The sequence below is a fragment of the Pipistrellus hanaki genome (genome assembly GCF_964339955.1).
Source record: "Pipistrellus hanaki genome assembly, chromosome: 11".
Taxonomy (NCBI): domain Eukaryota; kingdom Metazoa; phylum Chordata; class Mammalia; order Chiroptera; family Vespertilionidae; genus Pipistrellus; species Pipistrellus hanaki.
Genome location: NC_140513.1, coordinates 65,717,375 through 65,728,847, shown reverse-complemented (window position 1 = coordinate 65,728,847; position 11,473 = coordinate 65,717,375).

The window sequence follows — 11,473 nt, the reverse complement described above, 5'->3', positions numbered from 1 at the left end:
CTTGGCTCCTTGTGCTCATCACATTGCTGTCTGCAAATCCTGGTAGTTTGCCGCTTATTTTCCCACCCCGCCCGCCCGGGGGTGGTTTCCTGGAGCGCTGGGTGGAGGAGGCTTGGGGGCCATGTCCGGGCTCAGGGTGGGTCTGTCCGAGGCGCCTGCACTGGGGCCTGCGGGGCCCGGAGACCCCTGCCCCCTCTTCAGAGCAGAGCAGTGCTGACCAGCAGCGCTCAGAGCTACCTGGCTTGCTTTCAAATCCTGCTGCATTCTTGTGACTTCTGTAGGTCTTGGAGTGTGGGGCTCACATTTACACACATGATTCCAGATTAAAAAAATATATATATATTGTTCTCTGCTGGTGAGACCCCATGTCCTCCTAGCCTGGGCCTCTCCCTGGGCACAGTGAGCCCCAGGGCCCTCTGGACTTCAGTCCTCTCCCATCCAGCCCCATTTCTTTTCTAAAAGGATCTGATCATCCTTGCAAGCCCGCGCCTTGCTAGAAGGGTGGGTTTTAGGGAAAGGGAGGAAGGTGGTGGGAACTACCAACTGCCATTTTTTTTTTCCAGTTTCTTCTCATTTAAAGTCTCTTTGGGTGTGGGTAGGTGGCTGGCCTTTCCTATGTCCGCTTTCACTCCCTGCTCTTCCTCAGAGGGACCTGGGTGTGTGTGCACGCGGGGAGCAGTGACTGAGGCCTGTGGCTGAGGGGAGGGGCCCAGTGTGGGAGCCGCCTGCATTCAGGTGCTGCCCTCTGCCTGGTGGTATCATGGGCCCCTGAGCTCCTTGCGCTGCTGTCCTGGAGTTCTGCGGTCCGGGGGTGGCCTGAGGCTTGTTCTCTGCTGGTGAGACCCCATGTCCTCCTAGCCTGGGCCTCTCCCTGGGCACAGTGAGCCCCAGGGCCCTCTGGACTTCAGTCCTCTCCCATCCAGCCCGGGCTAGCATGCCGGCTGGCAGCCTCTGAGGCGGTGTCACTCTGTCAATTAGGGCTTGGGAGCTGCACGTTACAACACAAAACTTCAACTCATACTGCCTGGAGCTCTGGGAAAATGTATTCCTTACGCAATGAGAAGCCCAAAGGTAGGCTGGATCCTAGGTACAACATGTGCAACAAGTAAAATAGGCTCCTTCTTTCTGTCCACTCCACGGCAAAGCTGCTTCACGGCTCAGAGTCTGTCACACGGCTGGGCTGGCAGGGCTGTCGGTGAAGTCAGCGTGGCTTCCTCTGTTGCTGAGGACTAAGGATGACCAAACACTCCTGTGCCGCAAAGATGACGCTGAGTGGCAGCCCTTCATTCTGGTTGGCTCTCTTCCTCTGGGCGGGACAGGCCTCTCCTTGCGCTGTGTGCTTCCTTCCCGGGGTGGAGGGGTAGGGGTGGGGGGGGCAGGTGGGGGGGGGGGGCGCCCTCCTTACCCTGCAAGGAGACTCTGCTCTCAGTCCACTGGACTGGCTCCTGCTCTTGAAACCATAGTCATTGGTTTATAATTCCACAATACCACCACTCCTCATTTGTAAACTGAGGAACAAAAGGCATCTAACTCACTGGATTGTTTAAGGATGAAAAGAGACAATTTATGTAATGTCATCTAGCATAGCACCGCACACATAGCAGTGCTCAATACATGGTAGCTTTTTACAGTTCTTATAGGCAATGCTCATTTTTCCTTCAGCAAAAAGTAAACCTTAACATTCTGAAATGATGTTGTCCAAACTGGAATCAAATTGTCTTATTTGAAATAATAATTTATGAGTAAATGTATATGAATTACATTTCTCCATTCCCCTCATTTTTGAAGGGCGTGTAATTGGAGATGTGTGAGAAAGTGAAGTTGTATCTGCCTAGGCCATTGCTATAGCCCCAGCAAGCAGAAACAATAGCTGGCACATAATTAGGGCTCAACTTACTGTAAGGGATCTTCCGGAGTAGAATCAATCTTGAAATTGTAGAGAATGCCTAAAGGAAAAAAAAAAAAAAAAAGGTCAGTCCCAGAGCGCCCTCCCAAGGCCTTGGGGGTCACCGCATGACGAGTTTTAGGGAAATACATCGTCAGTGGCTCCCACCCTCCCGCTGGACCGAGGGGAGAGCCCAATCCAGGCTGGCACTCCGTAGCGTCCCCCTTCGAAGGGAGAGAATTCTGTCCTGGCCTGTCTGCTCAGTGACTCTGAAGCGCCTTTGGTCCACTTGGCACAGGAGGTCATGTTAGCCCCCTCACTCCCACCCGGGTCTTAACCAGCATCCCTGCTTTGAGGTTGAGTGCAGATGGTTATGTGCAACACAGGCAACTAGAGCTCCGTCTCTCCTCTGTCCCCTTCTCTCTTTTGTCCTCTAGTCTTCTGGGAGTATTTAGAAACCTAGACCTTTCAGACGAGGGAGAACATTTTTGGTTATGAAATGCTCTAATTAGGTGCTGTCTAACATGGCAGTCACTAGCCACCGGTATCTATTTAGATTTGATTAGTTACAATGAATGATGCAGTTCCTAGTGGCACTAGCTACATTTCCGGTGCTCAGTAGCCACCTGTGGCCCCTGGCTGTCACATCAGATAGTAACAGAACATTTCCACCACCACGGAGCATTCGATGGTGACGGGAGCACTTCTCTGGATCTGTGGTATTTCCAGTGTGATCGAGGGCTGTGGGCATCAGTGTCAGTGGAAAGCTGGCTGAGTTTCTACAGCCCAGACCTGCTGGATCAGAATCTGTTTTAAGATGCTCAGGTTCGCTTGCCTGTTGAACTTTCGAAGCCTTGCTCTAGTTCAGTGGTCGGCAAACTCATTAGTCAACAGAGCCAGATATTAACAGTACAACAGTTGAAATTTCTTTTGAGAGCTGAAAACTGACTTCTGCACATGGGCCACGAAGTTTCAATCACACTGTACGTGCGCACCCGCACGTGGTATTTTGTGGAAGAGCCACACTCCAGGGGCCAAAGAGCCGCATGTGGCTTGCAAGCCGAGGTTTGCCAACCACTGCTCTCATTCATCTGCCTACCACCTGCTAAAGACTTAACATTTAGGCTTTGAAAGGCACTAAATTTTTACTTCTGCATGAGCTCATCTCATAGGATAATAGTGCTTATTTTTTCCCTGCAACAAGTTTTTCATTTTGCCCTTAAGAAGTTCTATTTTTATTCTAAGTTCACCTGTCCTAGTAAAGTCTGTAGGGTGATTTCTTGGTTTTGACACACAATATGCATCATAGTGATGTAAGACGTTAATTTAGAAGAAGCTTGGTGAAGGATCTTTAGAAGGTCTCTGTACTATCTTTGTCACTTTTCTATACATCTAAAATGATTCCAAAGTAAAAACTTTATTAAAATAAAAAGTATTTTTATAGTAATTTTCATAGCTTCAAATTTAATCTCATCCAAGCACTACTTTTAGGGACTGTTTCAAAAGTCTCCCCGGGAGATCTTACCAGGGTCTCTAAGGGTAATGTTTTTTGGGGTGCTGATTCGATGTGGACTATCCCAGGCCATGGGGTTCCAAGGTATCCAAGCATTGCCAGAGAAGCCAAGGATGCTTCCAGGGTTACTTGATTGGCAATTAAAATATATTCACAGGGTCTTCTGTTGACAAATTAATAATCAATATTGATATACATGTACACTTTTGTTATGTAGATAAGAGTTTTTAAAGAGACCTGAATAAGAACTGACACATTTTTTGTACACTTTGTTTTTGTTGAAGTTCTGAATCAGTTAATCACCAACTTACAAGAGCCATTCTTTTTTAAAATATATATTTTTATTGATTTCAGAGGAAAGGAGAGAGAGGTAGAGATAGAAACATCAATGTTGAGAGAGAATCATTGATTGGCTGCCTCCTGCATGCTCCCCACTGGGGATCGAGCCTACAACCTAGGCTTGTGCCCTTGACCGGAATCAAACCTGGGACCCTTTAGTCTGCAGGCCAACACTCTATTCACTGGACCAAACTGGCTTAGACCCAACAGGAATTCTTGACTTTTAGAAATCTGCACACAATCACAACCTAGGCAAAATTATACAGCAAAAATGAGGAAACCTATTTTGACCTCTCAAATTAGGTCATCGATCATTCCTGGAATTAAAGGGTCTTATGATGGTGGCAAGAAAAACTCAGGATCAACATTGCATGTTTTCCTAGGGCCATGGTTCTCAACGTTTCTAATACTGCAACCCTTTAATACAGTTCCTCCTGTTGTGGTGACCCCAACCATAAAATTATTTCGTTGCTACTTCATAACTGTAATTTTGCAACTGTTATTAATCATAATGTAAATATCTGTGTTTTCCGATGGTCTTGGGCTCTATAGCAACAGTTCTCAACCTGTGAGTCATCACAGGTTGGAAACCGCTAGCAGGGTCTCCTAAGACCATCACTTTGTGTTTCATCCTAAAAACTGAATAAGAACTGACATTCCCCAGATTCCTATTTGCTCTCCCCTGTGGTCCAGGTACCCTTGGTGGAAAGTACTTTTGGAGGAAAGATTTGAGTAGCACATCCTGTGGTGAACTGTTTTGATTGGATCTATTTTTTCACTTCAAGATTTCCAAATCAAAGAATTGAGCTCCTAATAGTAAAATCCCTCTTGTTGAACTTGTCTTTGTAGTGGGGGCAAGACCAGGCACTGTGGGAAAGAGCGAGGCACCAGGTGAGAAGAAGGACCCTGGTGCCCCTGGGGAGCCATGACCTCCAAAATGGCAGGAACATAAATTTCAAAGGATTTGGGGGAAGTATGACAAGAGCTGGAGGTAGGGGGAAAGCATGAAGGGGCCAGAATGTCATAACAACATTATTCTAAATATCATCTGGGCCTCTCTGCCCCCCAGAGCTTAAGATTAATGAATTCCAAACCTTTCCCACAACATGAAGTTATCCCTAGCCTCCTCAGATGTGTTCCTTGTGGTTCTTCCAGTCTTTTTCTCTGAGTTTGCTATTTTCCTGGTTCTTCCTTGGGCCAGGCTCTATGAAAAAATTCTCTGGAGCCGAAACCGGTTTGGCTCAGTGGTAGAGCGTCAGTCTGCGGACTGAAAGGTCCCAGGTTCGATTCCGGTCAAGGGCATGTACCTGGGTTGCGGGCACATCCCCAGTAGGGGGTGTGCAAGAGGCAGCTGATCAATGATTCTCTCTCATCGATGTTTCTAACTCTCTATTCCTCTCTCTTTCTCTCTGTAAAAAAATCAGTAAAATATATATATATTTTTAAAGATAAATAAAAAAAAAAGAAAAGAAAAGAAAAAATTCTCTGGAGCCAAACATGCCAAGGATTATTTACTATTAAACATATGAGGGAATGCTAATGTCCATTGTGCAACTTCTACTGCCACATTGCTGGCTCCTTTTTTCAGACTCTGCCCCAACTCTCCCCAAGCGTGTAACTCCTATGTGTGGACCGACCTACCACTCAACCATCTGTGGGAAGTGAGTATACTTTTCTTCACCACCTCTCACCTCATTCTGCTGGCTTCTAATGAGGTAAGTGGGGGTAACCAGCTGTCACAGTCTTTCCTGGTTTTAGCATTGAAAACCCCACTTGGGATATCTCAGACCAACCAAGCGGGTTTCTAGCCCTACAAGTAAACCTCCTCCACCAGCTAATCTGATACACATCCTCTGGGAATCCTAAAAAATTACATTTTCTCCATCACTCTACAAAGAGGTATGGATATTTTCTGGAAACTATGAGAAATGGTTAAAAGATTTTGAAATATCTAAAATATGATGACAATTAATTTTAGAAAGATCTCTGCAAACAAAAACCATAATGAAATACCACTTCACTAGGAGGAATGGCCATAGTAAAAGACAGCTAATAATAAGGGTTGGCAAGGATGTGGAGAAATCGGAACCCTTATACACTGCTGGTGGGAATGTAAGATGGAGCAGCTACTGTAGAAAACAGCCTGGTAGTTTATCAATGTTCAAACATAGATTACCCTTTGACCCAGCAATCCCACTCCCAATGTATATACTCAAAAGAATTGAAAACAAGTGTTCAAAAGAAAAACTTTTACATTAATTTTCATAGCATCACTATTCACAATAGTCAAAAGATGGAAACAACCATAGTGTCCATCAACAGTTAAATGTTTATGACAAAATGTGTTACATCCATACAATGGAATATTATCTAGTAATAAAAATAAATAAATCTATGCTATAGAAATGAACTATACTATAATGTGGATGAACCATGGAAATGTGTTAAGTGAAAGAAGTTAGTGACAACAGACCGTGTATTATATTATTCCATTGATATGAAACATACAAAATAGGCAAATCTATAGACCCTGAAAGTATATTAATGGCTGCCTAGGGCTGGGGGAGAATGGAGGATTTGCAGGTGGAGTGACAACTAAGGGCTAACATTTAGAACATTCTTGATGTGATGAAAATGTTCTTAACTTGATTGTGGCAATAGTTGCAGAGTCTGTAAATATACTTAAAGCCATTAAATTATACACTTTAAATGAGTAAATTTTGTGGTATGTGAATTATCTCAGTCAAGCTGTTAAACAAAAATCCCTAACAATATATGAAGAATGAATTGCATAGAGATAAGATTGGAGGGAGGAACCCCAATTACAAGGCTTTGGCAAAACATCTGTGGGCATGCAGAGACTAAAGCTAGTTTGAGGGCTACTAGGAAAATATTTTCCACAGAATAGGTGACTGTTTGGCATCTGAAGTTGGGGAGATGAAGGAGGTTTTGTCACCTGGGCAGCTAATGATGCCATTTACCAAGATGGGGCAATTCAGGAGTGGGGGGCGGGAAGGGGCTTGGAAAGTGAAAATGTTGAGTCCAGTCCGAACTGGTCAACTTGGAAAATATTAAGTTCAGGAGCCTGCGGGACATCCAAGTGATATACCAGCTTTGCCATTATTTATAGAAATCTAACAAAGGTGAGACATTCCAGGTTGGATAAATTTGGGACAGGTGATATTGTCTAGAGCAGTGGTTGGCTCTCGAGCCACATGTGGCTCTTTGGCCCCCTGAGTGTGGCTCTTCCACAAAATACCACGGCCTGGGCGAATCTCTTGAATAAGTGGTGTTAGAAGAAGTTTAAGTTTTAAAAAGTTGGCTCTCAAAAGAAATTTCAATCGCTGTACTGTTAATATTTGTCTTTGTTGACTAATGAGTTTGCCGACCACTGGTCTAGAGCTACACTGTCCAGAAAGGAAGCAGTTAGTCACATGTGACCATTTAAATTTAAATTGTTTAAATATAAAATTCGGAGAATTAGTTGCACTGTCCACATTGTGAGTCTTAAGTAGCCATGAGTGGCTGGTGGGTAGCACACAGATGTAGAACATTTCTTTTGTTGCGGAGTTTTGTCTTGGACAGCACTGATCAAGAGGTTCTTAGCCACTGGGAAGAGAATAGAATGGAGAAGGGAAACTCTTTGGGAATTTCAACCTTTCCGAGGTGAGCAGAGCAAGAGGAGCCTGAAGCCTTAGGAGCAGACAGAAAAGTGAGGAAACCAGGAGTCTCTGAAATCAAGGGAGAAAAGAGTTGCAAAAGATGGTAAGGAGACAAAAATGCCACAGATACAACAAGTAAGACAAGAATCGAAAGGCATTTATTGAACTTAGTGATAAGATCATCTGAGGTCTTGGAAAGAGTGGAGTGATGGGGCCAGACTGAAGGTCACAGTGAGTTCAAAAGTGATTAGCTAATGAATGTAGGCAATCTTTTAAAGAAATTTAACTCGATAAATAAACGAGAGAGCAACATTGAGCCTTACCCATACTACATACTAAACACTTGATCTGAAGAACGCCCGGCCAGGGAGCCAATGGGCTTCCGTGCGTCCTGTGGCCCAGAGGCCTATGGACACAGCGTGAGAACCTCGCGTGGCAGGACTGCCAAGTGTGGCCCCGCAGAATGTTCATGTGTGGGTCTGGTTCACCGGAAGATCTTTTCTGCCCTCCCATGTTTTGGTAGCATTAAATGAAAAGAATGCAGCTGACATTTTTTCCTTGAAAAAGCATACCTCAGTAGTGAGAAGATGAAAATATATTTTGCTTATTTCCACCTTATATTGAGGAAATCATTCGAGCGTCTCATTTCACATTAAAAGAGAAATTCATTCTCATGCAAAGGGATTTAGAAAACTCATATAAGCAAAAAAGAAGAAATTAAAATTATTCATGTTATCTGTTTGCAGGTTTTAGCTCAGGAAAAAGAAACCTGACTTAAACCCCACAGGCCAGCATTTCCTGACATAACAGGGAGTCCGTGGACCAAAGGTGAGAGTGGAGTGCGTGTGTGCGTGCGTGCGTGCGTGTGTGTGTGTGTGTGTGTGTGTGTGTGTGTGTTTGGGGAGGTAAGGTGGAAGGAAGTGGGTAGTGTTCAGGGTTGGTTTATTCAGTGGCTCATTGATGTCATTAAAAACCCAAGTTCTTGCCCAGCTGGCATGGCTCAGTGGTTGAATGTGGGCCTATGAACCAGGAGGTCACAGCTCGATTGCCCAGGTTTCAGGCTTGAACCCCAGTGTGGGGCTTGCAGCAACAAATCAATGGCTCTCTGTCATTATTGATGTTTCTATCTCTCTCCTTTTCCATTCCTCTCTGAAATCAATGAAACCTTTTTTTTCACTTTTTTCCCAAAAATTTCTTTTTTTCTCTCTCTGATCCACCATCTTCAGTGTGGTTTTATTCACGAGTCTTCTGGTAAGATGGTGGCAACAGCAGCTCAAGATGTCACATTCAGACATGACTATGCTGAAAGGAAGGAGACAGATCTCCTCGTCGCTTTTTAAAGTGAGAAAATTCTTATACAGCCTCCTATGGGCTCCTCCTCACAGCCTATTGGCCAGACCGGTGACAAGCCCACTCCTTCACCAGGACGTGCCCAGGGACTGGCACTCCTTTCTGAGCCTCTGGAGCTAGAGGGTGGTCAGTTGTCCCTGGGGCCCATAAATAAATAGGCTTGATGAGATATTTAAGCCAAAGAAGCAAGCTACTCTAAAGGAAAACAAGGGAAATAAACACTGGGGAATTCATCAACAGTGTTCACAGTGAAGAACTTGTAGATTTAACCTTTGCTAACATTTTGGTAAATGCCCTTTCTTTTCATGCATGTAATAATATTGTTTATTCTGTCATAATGTGTTTTTTCCCTTCAATGATACATAATGAATATCCTTTTATGTCATAAAGAATTCTCTATAATATTGTTTTAATGACTATAGAGATCCCATTTTTATGGATACGAGATAATTTTTTTTGACAAAGAGAAATTAGTAACATTTTCAAGTGTGATGTGTAAATTTTCATTTCAAAAGGCTTTATGCTAAAATGGTACTATAAAATAAGGTCTTGCTTTTTTTGAAGGTAAGTAATATATGAGGAAGGAAACTTGCATTGACATTTATTTTAATTAATAATGTTTTAAATTAAAACATGCCCATCTCTTTGCTCTCTAACAAAAGCTTCTAGAGTAACATTCATCATACATTTAATGAGTCCTTGGAATATGAATTACTGGATGTCTACCTAATAATGTAGTAAAGATACAAATAAAGCATTAGTCATTTCTTTTGGGCTTGGGCCCTCATATACAAGCTCGGAAACTAGGGATCACTTATTTTGCACTTCCTCTGAGAACATCATCAGAACTACGGATGAAATTATTTTATTTGCAAGACGAAGTATCTCACCTTCCTTAGAATAATTTATTTTTTAGAGAAATTATTTCTACCATGTGAATTACTTGAAAAATTGTGAGGAAACTTGTGCTTTCACAGGTGAAATGAAATTAATAGTGAAGCATTGGTTATTTAAACTAAGTGTGTGCTTCTCTTCTCTACTTTCAGAATATTTGGGGGGAGATAATATTAGAGCCCCAATTTTGTTGAAATAATTGCCCTAATTCCCCACTTGATGAGTCTGCAAAGATATCAGTAAGAAGATATAAGTCAAGTATTCTTTTGTTCTTTAGATCCTGAATTATGATAAGTATATACCTTTTCTCTAAGACTTATATTTAGTGAGATATCCCATAAGTTCTTCTCTTGAACTTGGTGAGATGAGGATTGTGACATGCCTCCCTGGTTGGTCCTCTTAACTCTATGCCAAGTCTTCATTTGAGATAAATTTTCTACCTGCAGCCTGTTTCCTATGCAGAATTTCACTGCTAGTTTACCTATTGATGATTAAGTATATGGCCAACCCTTGATTATTCAGAAACCTAAACTCTAGTGTTACATTTAAAAAATATTTGGTTCACTTATGTTTAGTGAACTTCCAGCTCAGGCAGAACAAGGCATGCTTTGTACTATGGAGATGGAAAGGACCAACCACCAAAAAAACCCTTACTTATCAACTCTGGTCTGTTGTGTAAAAATCGCCAGAAGAAATAGTAATGCAGTCAGTGAGCATTACTAAATTCCAGTGATTATTACTTTTGATGCTCACCAAAAAAGAAAATATGCAAATTCACCTCTCTCTCTTTCTCTCTCCATTATTTCCTTCCCCAGCAAAAACATTGTAAATTGTTGAAAGTCTTCTGGTGACTTGTCATATTTGGCACCAGTTTAATTGGTTTTGGCAAGAGGGTTTGAGTGACTCATAAGAGAATACTTTTATTCTCTTTACTAACAGATGCCTGTGCTCAAAGCAATGACAACAATGTCACGTGGCTATCAAATGGCAGGAACCTGCTGCTGGTGGTCCAATAAAAACACACTGGTATGAAAAGAGCGTCATAAGAAGATAAGACTTAAAATACAGTCTTATAAATGTTTAGTCACAGAAGAGCTGATCTTTTGTGACTTATTTAAATGCCATCCGTATGTTGAAACTGGGAACCTGCATGCGGCCTCACTAAAACCACTGAAATTTTGACTTTAGTGTGTTTATAATCATATTTAACTTGAACCAGTGTTCTCATTTTTTTTTAAATTTTTTTGTTCAGGAGGAGTATCTTTAACACCACAAGAAAATTCAGGTGATATCTTACTTTTTTTTTCCTCTAAAAAAAATATTTTTGGAAACTAATGTGTTATGTTTGTGGGTCCTCAAAATTATCATCATTTCCCCATGCATCATCTGATTTGATGACCATTACAACTGCACTAGGTACTCTCCTTTGAAACATGACAATACCTATACTCCAAATATTTGAGTGCTGGCTTGTCTGCCATGAACTCTGCTAAATACTGGAGAAACAGCTCTGAACAAAGGGCCTCAAGGAGCTTCCAGTCCAGAGGAGAGAGGCAAGAAAACACTGCTTATCAAGAGCCATGATAGGAAGGATCCCATATGCCATGCTAAGGCCACAGAGACAAGAGTCACTGAGGGAGGAGTCCCAGCCTCCTCTCTGTTACAGACCCAGAGAGGATTTTGGTCTTTGCCTGTTCTGCTTTGCCTCCTTCCCAAGGTTCTAGGGAGAGTCTGAGTAGGGATTGTTGTGCTTCTGAGTCAAGAGAATGGCTATAGAGAGAACTGAAAAGGTGTAAGGAGAAAGAGGACAATTATTTTTTCCTAGATTAA